The 14,907-nt window shown below is 34.3% G+C and overlaps 1 long non-coding RNA gene across 4 annotated transcripts; it reads right to left on the bottom strand.

Annotated features, from left to right (window-relative positions):
- Positions 1-3,251: 3,251 nt before the first annotated feature.
- Positions 3,252-7,816, bottom strand: LOC136232108 (uncharacterized). 4 transcript variants are annotated; one of them, XR_010690306.1, is made up of 7 exons: positions 7,466-7,816; positions 6,932-7,110; positions 6,692-6,853; positions 4,514-4,649; positions 4,366-4,451; positions 3,808-3,915; positions 3,252-3,423 (listed from the first exon to the last, which is right to left on the bottom strand). It is a non-coding gene; the product is annotated as an uncharacterized lncRNA (long non-coding RNA). The 4 variants fall into 4 exon arrangements; XR_010690307.1 differs by having other exon boundaries at positions 4,366-4,437; XR_010690305.1 differs by having other exon boundaries at positions 4,366-4,649.
- Between the last annotated feature and the right edge of the window lie 7,091 nt (positions 7,817-14,907).

Genomic DNA, 14,907 nt, shown 5'->3' with positions numbered 1-14,907 from the left:
CATTCCTCTTAAATTCTGGCAACATGCTCTCGAATTAGCGACTTATCTTCTAAATATATATCCTCACAAAGTTCTAGGATATCAATCACCTACAAAAATTTTGTATAATCAGGAACCTACCTATTCTCCCTTGCGCATCTTCGGATGCCTTTGCTTCCCTCTAATTCCATCCCAAACACGAAATAACCTCGACTCTCGCTCTTATCCATGTGTATTCTTAGGCTATCCACCTAATCATCGAGGATATAAGTGTCTGGACATGTCTAGGAATAAGTTAATCATCTCCCGCCATGTCGTTTTTGACGAATCGACATTTCCGTTTTCCACCGCGCCTCTCAATTGCGCTTCTCCCCCATAAATTCCTACCGAGTCGGACAGTAATTTACTACCCGCTGTCCACTTTCGAACTCCTACTCCCCATTCATCAGTCGTCAGCCTCGAGTCCATCGCGTCACCCTTATCTGTCGCGTCGAACTCAGTAGCGTCGTCCATGTTACCTGTCGCTCCATCCAGTCCAAGCACTTCGTCCGCGTCATCTACCCCTAAGTCAAGTCGAGTCAGTCCGTTCATGTCGTCTGCTGTCCCATCGAGTCTAAATAGCCCGTCCGCGTCGTCTCCCGTCTCGTCACATAATCTCAGTCCATCCGCATCTTCATCTGCGAGCACAGTGCAAACGCAATCCTCCGAGTTAGTATCGTCTTCCATATCCTCCTCTAATGCATCACAAACACCTTCTGCTACTTCTGCCCCATTCCTCAATTACAAGTTCCTAATACTCATAAAATGACCAGAAGGGCCCAACATGGAATACACAAACCCCGTCGAATGCTATATCTCTCCACTCTAACACAACCTACCATATCTCTGATTCCAAAAACACCTTCGCTTGCATTAAGTGATCCAAACTGGATACAAGCCATGACTGATGAATTTGAGTCTCTTATTGAAAATAAGACGTGGGTACTTGTACCCCGTCTGAAATGTGCTAATATTATTCGTAGTTGGTGGATTTTCAGGCACAAAACGATATCAGATGGCTCCTTTGAGCGATATAAAGCAAGATTGGTTGGAAATGGGTCCGGACAGTTGGCAAGAGTTGATTGTGGTGAAACATTTAGCCCTGTGGTTAAACCAGCTACTATTCGTACTGTCCTCAACATAGTTTTGTCTAAAAATTGGAAAATTCTGTAATTAGACGTCAAAAATGCCTTCTTGCATGGGGATCTTAATGAAATAGTTTACATGCATCACCCATTGGGGTTTCGGGATTCCAGGTATCCTGATCATGTCTGTCTGCTACAGAAATCATTGTACAGCCTCAAGTAGGCTCCTCAGGCCTGGTATCATCGGTTTGCTAATTTGTCATCAAAATCGGTTTCACAAATAGCATCTCTGACAGCTCATTATTTGTCTACAGGCAAGGCTCTGACACGGCATACATCCTTATGTATGTCGATGATATAGTGCTAATAACCTCTTCTGACACACTTTAGGCTTCCGTAATGTCCCAATTAAGCTCCGAATTTGCAATGAAAGACTTGGGCCCTCTGCATTATTTTTTAGGCATATCAGTGACTCACTCTCCTGGCTCTCCATTCCTATCTCAGCGGAAGTATGCTTCCGAAATAATTGAAAAAGTCGGACTCAGCTCGTGCAATTCGGCTACCACTCCGGTTGACACCAAGCAAAAGCTCAGTATCTCTTCTGGTTCTGCTTACCATGACCTCACCGAATACAGACGATTGGCTGGTGCACTTCAATATCTCACCCTTACCGGACCTGATATTTCATACGCGGTTCAACAGATATTCCTGTTCATGCACAACCCCAAAACTACACACATGGTTGCCCTTAAACGCATCCTCAGGTATGTTCAGGGCACTCTTGATTTTGGCCTCACACTCCTAGCATCTTCTCCCAACCAATTGATTTCATACACGGATGCCGATTGGGCAGGCTGTCCCGATACTCGTCGATCAACATCAGGCTACTGTGTATTCCTAGGGTACAATCTAATCTCTTGGCCAGTAAAAAGACAGCCAACAATGTCCCGTTCCAGCGTGGAGGCCGAATATCGCGGTGTTGCCAACGTCGTGTCTGAGACATGCTGGATACGCAATCTACTTTTAGAACTTGGCTGTCAGATTCAGAAATCTTCAATAGTGTATTGTGACAATGTCAGCGCAGTGTATCTAACAGGCAACCCGGTTCAGTACCTGTCACACCCGACCCTAGACGACCTCAATCGGCATCGGGCGTGAAATAGAAAGATTATAATCAACACCTAGGAGTCTCCAATTTATTCCAATATCATAATATCATATTATATTACAATTGAACTACCAAAGTTTTAACCATAATTCTAACAATAAGCAGCCAACCTCCAAACCTCACCTAATCGGTCGGTAACCTTCTCTATATCCTGTACTTTATCACCTAAAAACATTAAAACATTTAAAAAACGTGAGACAAAAATCTCAGTAAGAAACTATCAGCTATAAAAACCAACTTTACTTAACATAGCTACATATATACATTTAGAAAGGGATTTAATCAAATGTAAAACCTTAAATCAAAATCAATCATAACCGAAAACATAATCCAAATGAGCTTAAAACATTGAATCCATCCTCGAGTTTCTCCCCTTAAGTATCAATACATAACCACATATCACTACAACAAATGAGCACTTGTGCCACAGTTAAAATCGTGGCACAAGTTTAAAATTTCTATGGCTACACTACATAGCCACAGAAATTCTTCCGTGGCACAAGTGATCGTGGCTAACTAGTTGCCACGGAAATATAATGGTCATGGCATAAATGAGTTCTTATGCCACGGGAACGTCCGTGGCTAATCACATCATTTTGCCACGGATAAACTTGTGGTAAGAATAAAATACATCTGGCGAGTAATAGCAACCCGTGGCAATCAACCCAACATAGCCACGAGCAAAACCGTGGCAAAAGTAAAATAATTATGGCTAGAAATCTTGTTTAGCCACAAGCATAACTGTGGCAAAAATAGATTCATTGTGGCTGTAAAGATTTCCTAGCCACGAGCATCATCGTGGCAAACATAATCAGTGGTAATTTATTTTTAATTTATTATTATTATTATATGATCTTTTGAATGGAGGAAGCTCATTAAAATCAATATAAAAGTGAACAAAGACTCAAATTTCAACCAATCTTGTCAAAAATAATATTTATTAATTAAACATGAATCTTTCTAGATCCATCCAATAAAAATCCCAACAGGAAAAGAAATCTATCAAAAGTATCCAATATAAATTTTTCCACATCAGTACCATACAAATAATAATAGAAGAAATCATAAGAAAAAATGAGATTCGCAGCAAGCTTCCAAAGATTGGAGTTACCCCACTCGTAGTTGAAGAAACCAAATGGTTTAATTCACCAACTATTACAAAATCAACAATCAAAGTTAAGACAATATTTATATATATTAATATTACGAACGCAATTCAATAACTGCAGATGCAACCAAATCACTTACAGGCTGACTAGTTAAATTTAACCACAGATATTACACTAGATTAGAGTATATTTTAATTCCAAATAAATGAAAAGGTTAGCTACCTCAACAAAAACGACTCATATAAAATCCTAGAAGTCAGCTAGCTCAACTACAGAGTTTGTTTCCTCAACTAACAAAATCCTACGTGCACTCTATAATTTTAAAGTAAAAAACAACATGAACATGAACGACAACAATAACATAGAAATGCAAGGATAAACATTGATCCAAAGGCTCAAAAGCAGTCCTAAAGAGTAAGATGTAAACCTTGTCAATTGAGAAATACAAGAAGCCTCCTATTGAATGAGTAACATAAAAACCAAAGCTTGTTTCCACTACGCAAAGCCATGCTGGACCATATGTGGTGTCAAATTCCTGCAACATTACATGCACACAAAAATGTATAAATCAAACTATGTATTCCGACATCTGGAACTAGTTCTGTAAACAGAATTGGAAACATGTTTTGCTAATACCATTAAGAAACAATTGATTACAATACTGTCAAGGCATAAGCCCAATAACATATAAAACAACCAGAAATAGAAAAGTTCTATAATGATTTAGATCCACCGCATCTTATTTCTTAATATCAATTATCTTTTCATGTAAATGTATGTTCTTTTTTGCCCTTTTCTTTGGCTTTTGGATTAAATGGTTACTTGACATTATACCAGATCCACAATAGACATTAGTTAGAGAAATAAAAGGTGAAACTAAAAAAAGGACCAAGCACATATGAATCCTTTAGGAACTTGTGTTCCATAGAAATTAAGAAGCAAAGTCATTGTAATAGGAATCTCAATAGTAATGCACAGAAACTACCTTAATCATACTCCAAAGGCAAATAACATCTTCCATATCCATAAAACCAAACATGCCAATGCAGCAAAGGTGCTTCGGATGAAAACCTGTTTGAATATTCCACAAATCATCCAATAAAAAGAATAAAAGGAAGAGACGAAAGACGCACCAAATAGGGCCCGTCAAGTTCGTGAGCTCCGTCGCAACTCCAAGTGAGCATCCAAGGTCAAAGGGGACGGAGACTATGCTCTTCCATTAATAGGTTCACTATGGTTCTGATTGCAAAGGTTTTCACATATTAACACCTGATTGTAAAAGGTATTCTGTTAGAAGTCAAAACTATTGAGCAAAGGGAAAACAGAAGCAATAATCATTCAATCAATCACAGAACTTACTTGTCATTCAGTATGGATGACACAAATTGAGCAACCATTATGAGTCAAAGAACAATTTTCACTATATTATGAAAACAAATAGAGCATTGAAGTGCATAATGACACAAATAAGACGACTTATTTGACATAATTATTATTTAACATGAGTATGACATACACCAATCCGAATTGTGAAGGAAAACAGAATGAAATGAAATGAAATTTTTGTGTTTATGGATGTATTAATTCAGAGTGTAAATAAGTTCCAACTTAAATTGCCCAAGAAAAAGATTGATCCACCTCAAACCAACAAATATTGAAGCAAAAGTTAAAAGAAACAACCTTTCAGAGTGTCTCTAAACAAAATGCTATACAAAATTAACAAAATTAAGAATAAGGAATTGCTTATTTTGAGGCAGAGTAGGCTGATTTATAATCAATCTGCTATTGGACATGAAACAGACATGAAATGAACACGGACATGAAACGCAAAAATGCTACTAAAGAGGAGTGTCCGTGCAACATAGAAAGCATCTGTACAAAACTTGGGAATCTGCACAGAAGAAAATGCTTCCTTTTTATTCTGCCCCTTAGAAAGCAGTCAACCCTCGGTATATATCCACTTGCAAACCAGAAATCATTTTGGTCTGTGCTGCTTCATATCTAGTTTGGCTTGAGTTTTGAAGGATTCCACACCTTATGTGACTTTTTTCTTACTCTATATCTACTTTTTCTTGTGATCATTTGCTACAGTATTCTATGTCAACGAAACAGTAACCACAACTCTGATTCTTTTCATCTCACTTTACTAAACTTTATCTCTTGTTTATATGCTATCCATACCCATATGATAATATACTAGTCAAATCTTTCAATTTTTGAAGGCCTAATAAAATAATCCAGACAAAAAGATTTAAATTTGATGACTAAAGCCTGATTTTCCAATTAGTTGCAATTTTAGAAAATTGACAAATTGGAAAAGGAAAAAAAAAAGGAGGCCCTAAAGACTAGAATCCTCTTTTTCATGATTTTTCACAATTTTTTTTTCTTTTTGCTATTTGGCAAGTTCCTAGGGCAAAAGGTTCTTTCACTGTAAAATAGAAGGTTAGCCTAAACTGGCCAATTTGTTATAATTTTAGCCAAAGGGTAAAATTTGACAAAATAATATTTTTTTATTCATATAGTACTTCTAATTTTTTTTATCTACGACTTTTAAATAACAAAAACTAAGGGGAACTTTTTTTTTTCCAATTCTAATAACTTCTTATATTATTGAAAAGAAAATGATTACTTAAGTTTTCAATATATATTATTGTTTTGTAATTTGTAAAAATGACAGAAGTAAGTGACTTTTTATGAAAATTTTCCCGATACATTGCTGTTCAAATTCAATTTGCATTAGTTTTGCTAAAAGCACAAATAATGCTAAAGTTGTCAAAGTAAGAAGTTTTTATTAAATTTAAAATGTATGGAAAAAATTTCAACCTAGGGTTTGTTAATTTTATACTTTGGCTAAAATTCCAGCCACTCAGCCAACTAGAGCTAAAACTGCTAAAATTAGAGGCTAGAGTCAAAACAAAAAATTATGAAGAGGTATGGCTTTTTCTAGGCAATATGCCGAATCAGTGTATTCACCCTCGCTCTTGCCTCGCTCGCATCTGGGAGCCTGGTCCAACATTATGTAGGAGCCACTCAACATGCCCCAGTTATCCACTTACTCCTCACCATGTGAGACACCTAGGTTTTTCACTTTATAAAATTTGCAGACTAAGAAAAAGTCACAACAAGACATCAGGAAGGAGGAGCACCCACGACAGGACAAAGACAAATTGGTTTAATAAGCAACCACACATAAAGTAACATCATATTATTACATCATACAATCAATTAAGATCTAATTAAGCAGCAAATACTTCAAACTAATCATAAGCCAATAATTAAGGTGTTGATTAGGATATTTAACTTAGATATACCTTGGAAATGAGGACATTAATTTCAGCATGCTTGTTATCCCAGACAAACTCATTGATGGTATCTCCAGCATGCAACATGACCTCGTTCTTAATTATGTATTCTCTGTATTGGCACCGGTGTGAGGCCTTGTGCAACCATACTTCTCCATAGAGCAACTTATCCTGTAAATTTTTTATTACTAAATCAGTGATGTTCTTCATTATGATAGTCATATAACGGCTATGGGTTAGTGTTATTACCTGGTAACCATTCACATCACACTAAAAAGGGCGATCCACTGAATGTAGGCTACTACTGTGTAATGTTTATCAGCAAACTCCAACACCTATTGGGTTTTGCATCCTCAATAAGTTGTTTATCCTCATTCCATTTATGAATCAATTAGTACAAGTCTAATTTATCCTTATTCCATTTATAACTGTCGAATTGAAACACACTTTAAATTAATTGCAGTTTTTGAAAATTTGCCAACATTAATCACAATTCATGGAGTCTCATAATAACACTTAACTTCACCAGTATATAAAGCAACTACCCTCGTAAGGCAAAATAAGCAAAACAAGTCTTTACAATTGATCATAGATTATAGTTTGATTTACCACATTATAGAAATTAATACTAAAACTACAATCAGCATTTCAACCATGAAACTATGCCTATTCTACGGAATGTAAGGTTTTAAATTGACAATTAGATAGTTAAACAAATAGGAGGCTATAATGAAGAGCCGGATAAAGTATAATCCATCACGGAAACTAAAACATAAAAGATACCTGAGCTAAAGCAGCGGTGGTACAGGGAGCAGCACTGTAGAAGTAGCAGAGGAGGCAAGGTAGAGGAGAGAACAAATCGAGTTGGAGATTCGTTTTTCCATTCTGGTGGCCAGATCTAAAAAGGTAGAGGAGAAAAAATGAAGTAGGATAGAGAGAAATCTGGAGGATATAAACGATGAAATGGAGTGGCGGTATGGTGGTGAATGGCATAAGCCGTTGAAGGGGAGGAGGTGGATCAGACTGTTGGCGATGGTGCGAATTTCTGGATTAGGTGAAGCAATGGAGAACCCTAGGTCTGAATTTGGCGTAAAGAGAAAATTTGGGGAAAGTCTAAATCTGTAACCTTGAAATATTGGGCAAAAAAATTGGGGGGAAGGGAAAGAGGCAAAAAAAACTCGTGAAAAAGAGGTGAAATGAAGAAAAGGCCTAATACATCACCAGCTCCCTAAACTTGTCCATAATAGTAGATTGGCTCCCTCAACTTTACAAGTGTCTCACCAGGTGCAAAAATACCTCTTACGTCTAAAATGGTGCAATTTTACCCCTAACATTAGTAGCCAAGAGCAAATTTATAAATCTGGTGAATTTTTTGAATTTTTTTGGCAAATTCGTACAAAAGTCAGTATTTTTTTTCACATCCCAACATATATTTGTGATTTGTTACTGATAAAATAACGCATGTGTGAAGTGTATATGGAAAGATTCATGACCGAAAAGACAGTTTGATGAATTATTTCTCAAATTAACCCAATTTATCAATGTTAGAGGTAAATATACTATTGGCTTCCAACATTAGGGGTAAAATTACACCATTTCAAACGTTAGGGTTAAAATTACTCCTGACCCAAAACGTTAGGGGTATTTTTCCACCTGAGTCTGAGTTAATATTATGGTTTTTGTATTTAGTTGTTACATAATAAGCAAGTTTAGGGAGCTGGTGAGACACTTGCAAAGTTGAGGGAGCTAATCAATTTTTATGGACAAGTTTAGGGAGCTGGTAGTACGAAATAAGCAAGTTTAGGAAGCTGGTGAGACACTTGCAAAGTTCAGGGAGCCAATCTACTATTATGGACAAATTCAGGGAGCTAATTATGTATTAAGCCATGAAGAAATAGTGAGCGGAAAATTTAAGTGAAATTGAATGTATTATTAAATAAAATAGTGAGAATAGTAAGTGAAAATTTTGCTACATAATAAATTATTGTTTGCCACCAAATAAATTACCTATGGCATTAGTAAGTTTATGCCACGCTTAAACTTTTCCCGTGGTATAAACAAGTTCAGCCACACAAAAAAAAAAATACCGTGGCAAGATTCGTGGCACAAATATATGTTTGCCACGGAATAAACTTAACCGTGGCATAAATACATCAAGTGATCAAAAGTTTATGGTGGAATCCATTTTTCCCGTGGCTAACTAAAAATATGCCACGAATTTTACATTCTCGTGGCATGATTCGTGGCACAAGTGCTCATTTGTTGTAGTGTATATAATCGAGACGTCTCTTAACATTTCCTATCCCATATGGTCTTAGCCAACACTTCGCTGCCATACCTAATAGGTCTTCACACTGTGTACACAGGCCATGTCCCTCACTGAACATGGTCTTTAAATATAAAACCACCGATCCACATAACTCTCGATGGATATAAAATCATAAAATCATAACGTGCTCAAATTTCCTTTCACAATCAAATTCCAAACTATTTCATAACCATAAATCATTTGGCTTCAATTAGCCCTTTTGTATCATAAAAATCATATTTGGACTTCAATCCAAAATAATAACAACAATAACCGCAACAGATTTCTCAATCCAAAAACAATTCGTAAGAAATCATCAAATTCATTTTGTTCAATATAGATATATATTGAAACCAAAAACATATATGTATATATGTAAATCAACCAAATTAAGCCTTAAATCAACATAATCAAGTAAAATCTGAAATTCACATAGAAGCATAGTCAATAGCTTCATTTGAACCGTAATTTCACAATAAAAAGCAAAATCATGAAAAAACTCAATTTACAAAATACCTGTATAAACCCTAAGATGTCAATTTCTAACAATTCTTTGATATATTTATACCTTGATAGTAATAGATATTATAATTATTAGGTGTGTGAAGTTAATTTGGTGTTATGGAAAAAGTTTGGAGTTAATTTGATGTTTTTATGTGTAAATTAAAAGTTAGGATAATTTTTAAAAGATTATATAAAGATGGAGGATCAAACTGGATTTTCTCCAGTTTTGGATAGATATTCTAATTGAAAACAGATGATCATCGTGATCATCATCAACTTTGTTTTCTCTTTCTTTGCCTCTTGGTCTTTTCTTATCGTTCCTGAACCGTTTCTCTACCGTTTCTTTGATTTACGGAGATTCGACCGTCCGAATCACTCGAAATTTAAAACATAGCATCCGTATGCATAGATCTAAGTCCTAACCGAAGAGTTTTTAAGTTTCGGCAGTATTTGGAGGAAAACGTGTTAGAACAGAATTTAGAGGAGAATCGATCGGGTGTATTTTCTTCAATTAGTAGTGGAAATGGATATTCACTTTGACCGAGAACGAGTAGCCAAAGGAGAAGTTTGTGTTCTTCACGTGTCATCTCGTTATCAAATCGCTGTCATCTTTACCAAAGGTCTACCGTCAACACTGTTCGAAGATTTTCGAAATAGTCTCAACGTTCGCCCTCCGAACCTTTCGACTAAGGGAGTGTATTAGACTATGTATTTAGTTATCATTTATCTGTATCATTCTGTTATTTATCTCTAGCCTATAATATAGGTTCAGTTGTTGACTATAGTAGTTCACTACAGAGTGAACTGTATTCTGTATAAATACTAAACTTCATATCAATAACAATCACTGAGAATCATATTGTTACACCCATTTATCACATAATTAAAATATCACTATCACATCTAAAAAAACCAATACTAATAACAAAAATAACAATTAACCCAATTTAAACCCACTTATAGCATAATTAAAATATCACAATTACTTAATTGTATATTTGGGCTCTCAGATTGACAAATTTTGATGAATTAGCCTAAATACAATAAATCTCAAGTTGAAATAGTATGAATTACATATGACCATAAGAAAATTAAGTTGACTGATAAGGCCAAAACTAATTGATGAGAAGTTAAAGATAAGGCTAAAACTAATTGATGACAAGTTGAACAATCATAATCTAGTCAAGAGAATAAGATCAAAACTAATTGAACTAATCATAGAAACTCACGCATGGCGTACAATATGGGTTTCATCAAGTTTAAACAGTTTAAGCAACAAAAAAAAATTAACCAGCAAAACCAAAATATCAATATAAAACAAGGACCACAGATGAGCTTCTCAAAATAAATATGTAACATTTTACAAAGGCATTTGATTATACAACTTAATAACACAATGAACCAATCAATCAAACTAATTGTTCGGAAACATAAACTTTTTAAATAATGCAAATTTAATTGTAAGATGGACATGTTAATATAAAAATAAATTATTAATTCAAAACCTCAACTTACTTGAAGCCTCTTATCATCTTTGCTGTAAGAAATGATGGTTTTCGCTCGCCACATTAACTCTGCAATCAGTGCTAGAATATATTTTTTCTTTTTCGTGTTTCTCAAGATCTGTTGAATTACTCATATATTGATATGGATTTTCTTCATGCTTCTTCAATGTCATATTTCCTGCACAATATATACTAAGTTAGAATCATGTGTTTTCTAGATGGATTCACATTTTTCACTATCATTCTACATATTTTTGATTATTTTTTTTATTTCTTAAACATTGAAAGGTAGAACTATTTGGATTTCTCCTTTGGTTTTGATTTAAAAAAAATAACTCAATAGCCATATCCTGCATAAGCAAGGATACAAATAATATATGTAGGTTCGGAAACTTCAAAAGGCAAAAGAACAAATTCCACAAATCATTATATGTATAAACTTAATGGTGCTGCTCAAAGTTTCAATTGGAAAGCTATACACATATATTAAAATGAGGAGCTTTCAATAGATTAGAAAAAGAAATTAAAAATCAGTGAAAGGAATTTGTAGGCAAAGTTTTGAATCGCATCAAATTAACATCTATACAACTAATGAGAGAGAGTATACATACATTTCCTGAAAAAGCGCATGCAGAGCAACCACTCTTCTATAAGTGAAAGCTATTGTTTATTTGATGAGTGGGATAGAGAATAAAAGAAACTTTCTTAATAAAAGGAGGCAATGTTGGTGGAAAGTTGCTCCAGATATATGAGATTTGGGAGTCTAGGGTTTATGTTCATCAATCGTTTTATTTATATATGAGATCTGGCATGGTATATTTGTGATTAACTTTTATCCGTTAGGGTTAACGTGGAGGAATCATTTTGTTTATATATTTTAAAATTTAATAATTACATTTTTATTTAATTTAATAGATTTTTATATGTTCCCTACATCAACAATTAGGTTTAATTAAAAAAAATAGATAATGATGAAATTTGACTCTAACATTTGTTTTAAAAGTGCAAATTTAGCCTTAACACATGAAATAGTTCAATTTTAATCCCAACGTTTCCAAACAAGATCAATTTTAGCATTATTATATTAAAAATTTGAAAAGGCTATAGTTTGACTATTATTTAATTATCATATTATAAATTCCAAACAAGTTTTATGATAAATTGAAGCAGTTTCATAATTTTGTTGTTGTTTGTAATTATATTAATAACACAATAAAAAATTTAGTCACCTTATAAAAAATCGTGTTAACATGTTTGAGCGAGACTTGGTTGTTAGTATTTTAATATATTTTTAGTAACACATTAAATATCTTAGACTTAATTGAGTTTGGAAGGTCCGACAAGATAATTAAAAAACACTCAAACCATTATTTTCAAATTTTCTCGGTAACATAAAGCTAATATTTATCTTGGCCTATAAACATTAGGCTTAAATTTGGATCATTTCGTATGTTAGAGTTAAATTTACAGTTCACCTAATAGTTAGTGTCAAATTTGGCCTTTTATCCCAAATAGTTAGCCTCAAATTTGCCCCGTCCAACCTGCATATTATCTTGTAGGAACCAACAGGACGTTGGATCATCAACATCGTCTTGGCACGTGACAGAGTTCAGGTAAGAAGATATCATTAGTGTGGTGAATATAGACTTCGATTATCCACCATTTATCAGAATATTCAATGGCTCAATCTAGTCGAGTTCACTTGAATTTTCACCGAAACAATGATGAAGAAGTTGATCAGCATGCAGGGCCCCACCCATTAGACTCTCAATACCAACTCATGGCTGAGGAAGTAGGTTCGCCCATAATTTAGCTGCCATGGAAAAAGAGATGGATGACCTAAAAGCCACGTATGAGTTAGAAATGGCCGATGTGTGGTGACAATTGCGGAAAGTGAAAGAAGGTGAGCGAGAAAAAGCCTATCGAGACGTAGAATCAGGTAGGGAATCCTCTACTACCCCTACGATCTTTTCATAGTTCTTATAGCTTTTAATTATAATTATGGAGTTTTGATACTCGAGCATCGACCTAATTATAGTTAAAGTAGATTTAGTGGTTTTCGGCTAAAGTTACCACTTTTATTGAGAAAAATCACATGTCTTATGTTAATTTACATGCAATGTTTGCATAATTGTCCACATGAGATGGCCAAGTGATCCAAAATCCTAGTCCTCCACTTATTTATAAACAAATCAATTGTTTAAAACTTTACATTTTTTTATTAATGTTATTTCTTTTAATTAGTTCAAAAGGTTATTTTATAAACAAATCAATACCAACAGGGCCGGCCGAGCTTTTAGGCAACATAGACAATTGCCTAGGCCCCCCTAAAAATTAGGGCCTCATATATATTATTATAGTAATATATAGGTTAGTTTGGTTAATTGGTACAAAAAGAGAGCTGGGATAAATTTGCTACACATATAAGATTTTAAGTAAAAAAAAAAATTGTCAGTTTTTGGAAAGTACAAAATATTGCCATATTTTATTTTTGGAAGGATAAAAGAGTCCCCACTCAATGGATTAGCTTTATTGTCTATTGAAAATGAAACATTAAAGGATATTGAATATAAAAGTTTAATTAGTGATTTTGCATCTCAACCGGCTAGAGCAATTTTTAGATGAATATTAAATTTGTAATTTCATGTATATAAATATATATATTTTTTCATGTATTTATAAAAGTTCTAAGGTATCCTTCCGAAAAAAGAGAGGATGATATTATATTTAAATACATCTATTTATTTTTATAGTTTTTTTTTTTTTTGTATATAAGGGCCCATATTTTATATTTCGCATAGGGCCTCAAGTAGTCCCGAGTCGGCCCTGATCAGAACCACTTAAATCTCTAATGATCTTCTTATTCACTTCTCCTAAAGGTATCTATGCTGGTCATATTCTATCCACAACCACTTTCATAGACTCAAATTCAAAAATAAAGACTAATACAGAGTATACCAAGCATGGCCGGCTAAAATGGTGAAATTTGTAGGCAAAAAAGTTGTAGTTGAAGGAAAAGGAAAAGGGTATTGGGGATTTTGGGATTGTGGATAAGAGATGACGTTTAGAAGTTCAAATGGTCTGGCTCCAAGTTTGAGACCTTTAATTTCTGTACAATGTTTGAATGAAAAATCTGAAGTGGGTTTTGATGTTTGATCATTTGGGCACTCAACTTCAATAACCTCCTATCCTCATTCAGACATAAAATCTGTGTTTCTTCTATATCAAATATTATTGTTAGACTAACTTGGGATACAGAAAGTTCTATTAAGGTCCTGGTTCATTGGACCTGACAACTAACAAGGAACCATGTATATTTCTATTACTGTAAAATTTAAGGACGAAAACTACCACTAACTAGAGATCTTTGATTCTTCATTTTTAATGCATGTAACCATACCAATTTGGATGAAAAGCAGAACATGATTGCTTACCTTCAGGACTCTAAGCAAGCCACCTTGAATTTTTGGGATTTATGTAACAACCCCACCACTAGGAATGTGATTTCCTTCATTGCAACCTCTTAAACTGAACCTAAAACAACTCAGTATATTATATTTCTTCAATTGACAAGAAAACTGAACATTGGATAAGACCTATCCTATAACAATGCTAGAGGGTTTATGAATAGAAACAAAAGAAACCAAAAACATAGAACCCACAAACACAAAACTGAATATACCGACAACAAAAAGGGGTTTTTCAACAGAGCTGATGGAAAGACTTTAGAACTTCAAGAATAAACATATAAAAAAACGAAATTAAACAACTTCATGACCAAAATTAATTTGAGGATAACTGAAAACCCTAAATTCATCAAGCAAACCAAGAGCAAGAGAAACACTAGAGGAATCAATATGAGGGAGTAAAGGAGATACTCTTTCTAATTTCTAAGATAAACAACAAAT

The sequence above is a fragment of the Euphorbia lathyris genome, chromosome 6 (assembly GCF_963576675.1).
Source record: "Euphorbia lathyris chromosome 6, ddEupLath1.1, whole genome shotgun sequence".
In the NCBI taxonomy this organism is placed as follows: Eukaryota; Viridiplantae; Streptophyta; class Magnoliopsida; order Malpighiales; family Euphorbiaceae; genus Euphorbia; species Euphorbia lathyris.
This window is presented reverse-complemented; position numbering and strand designations above follow the sequence as displayed.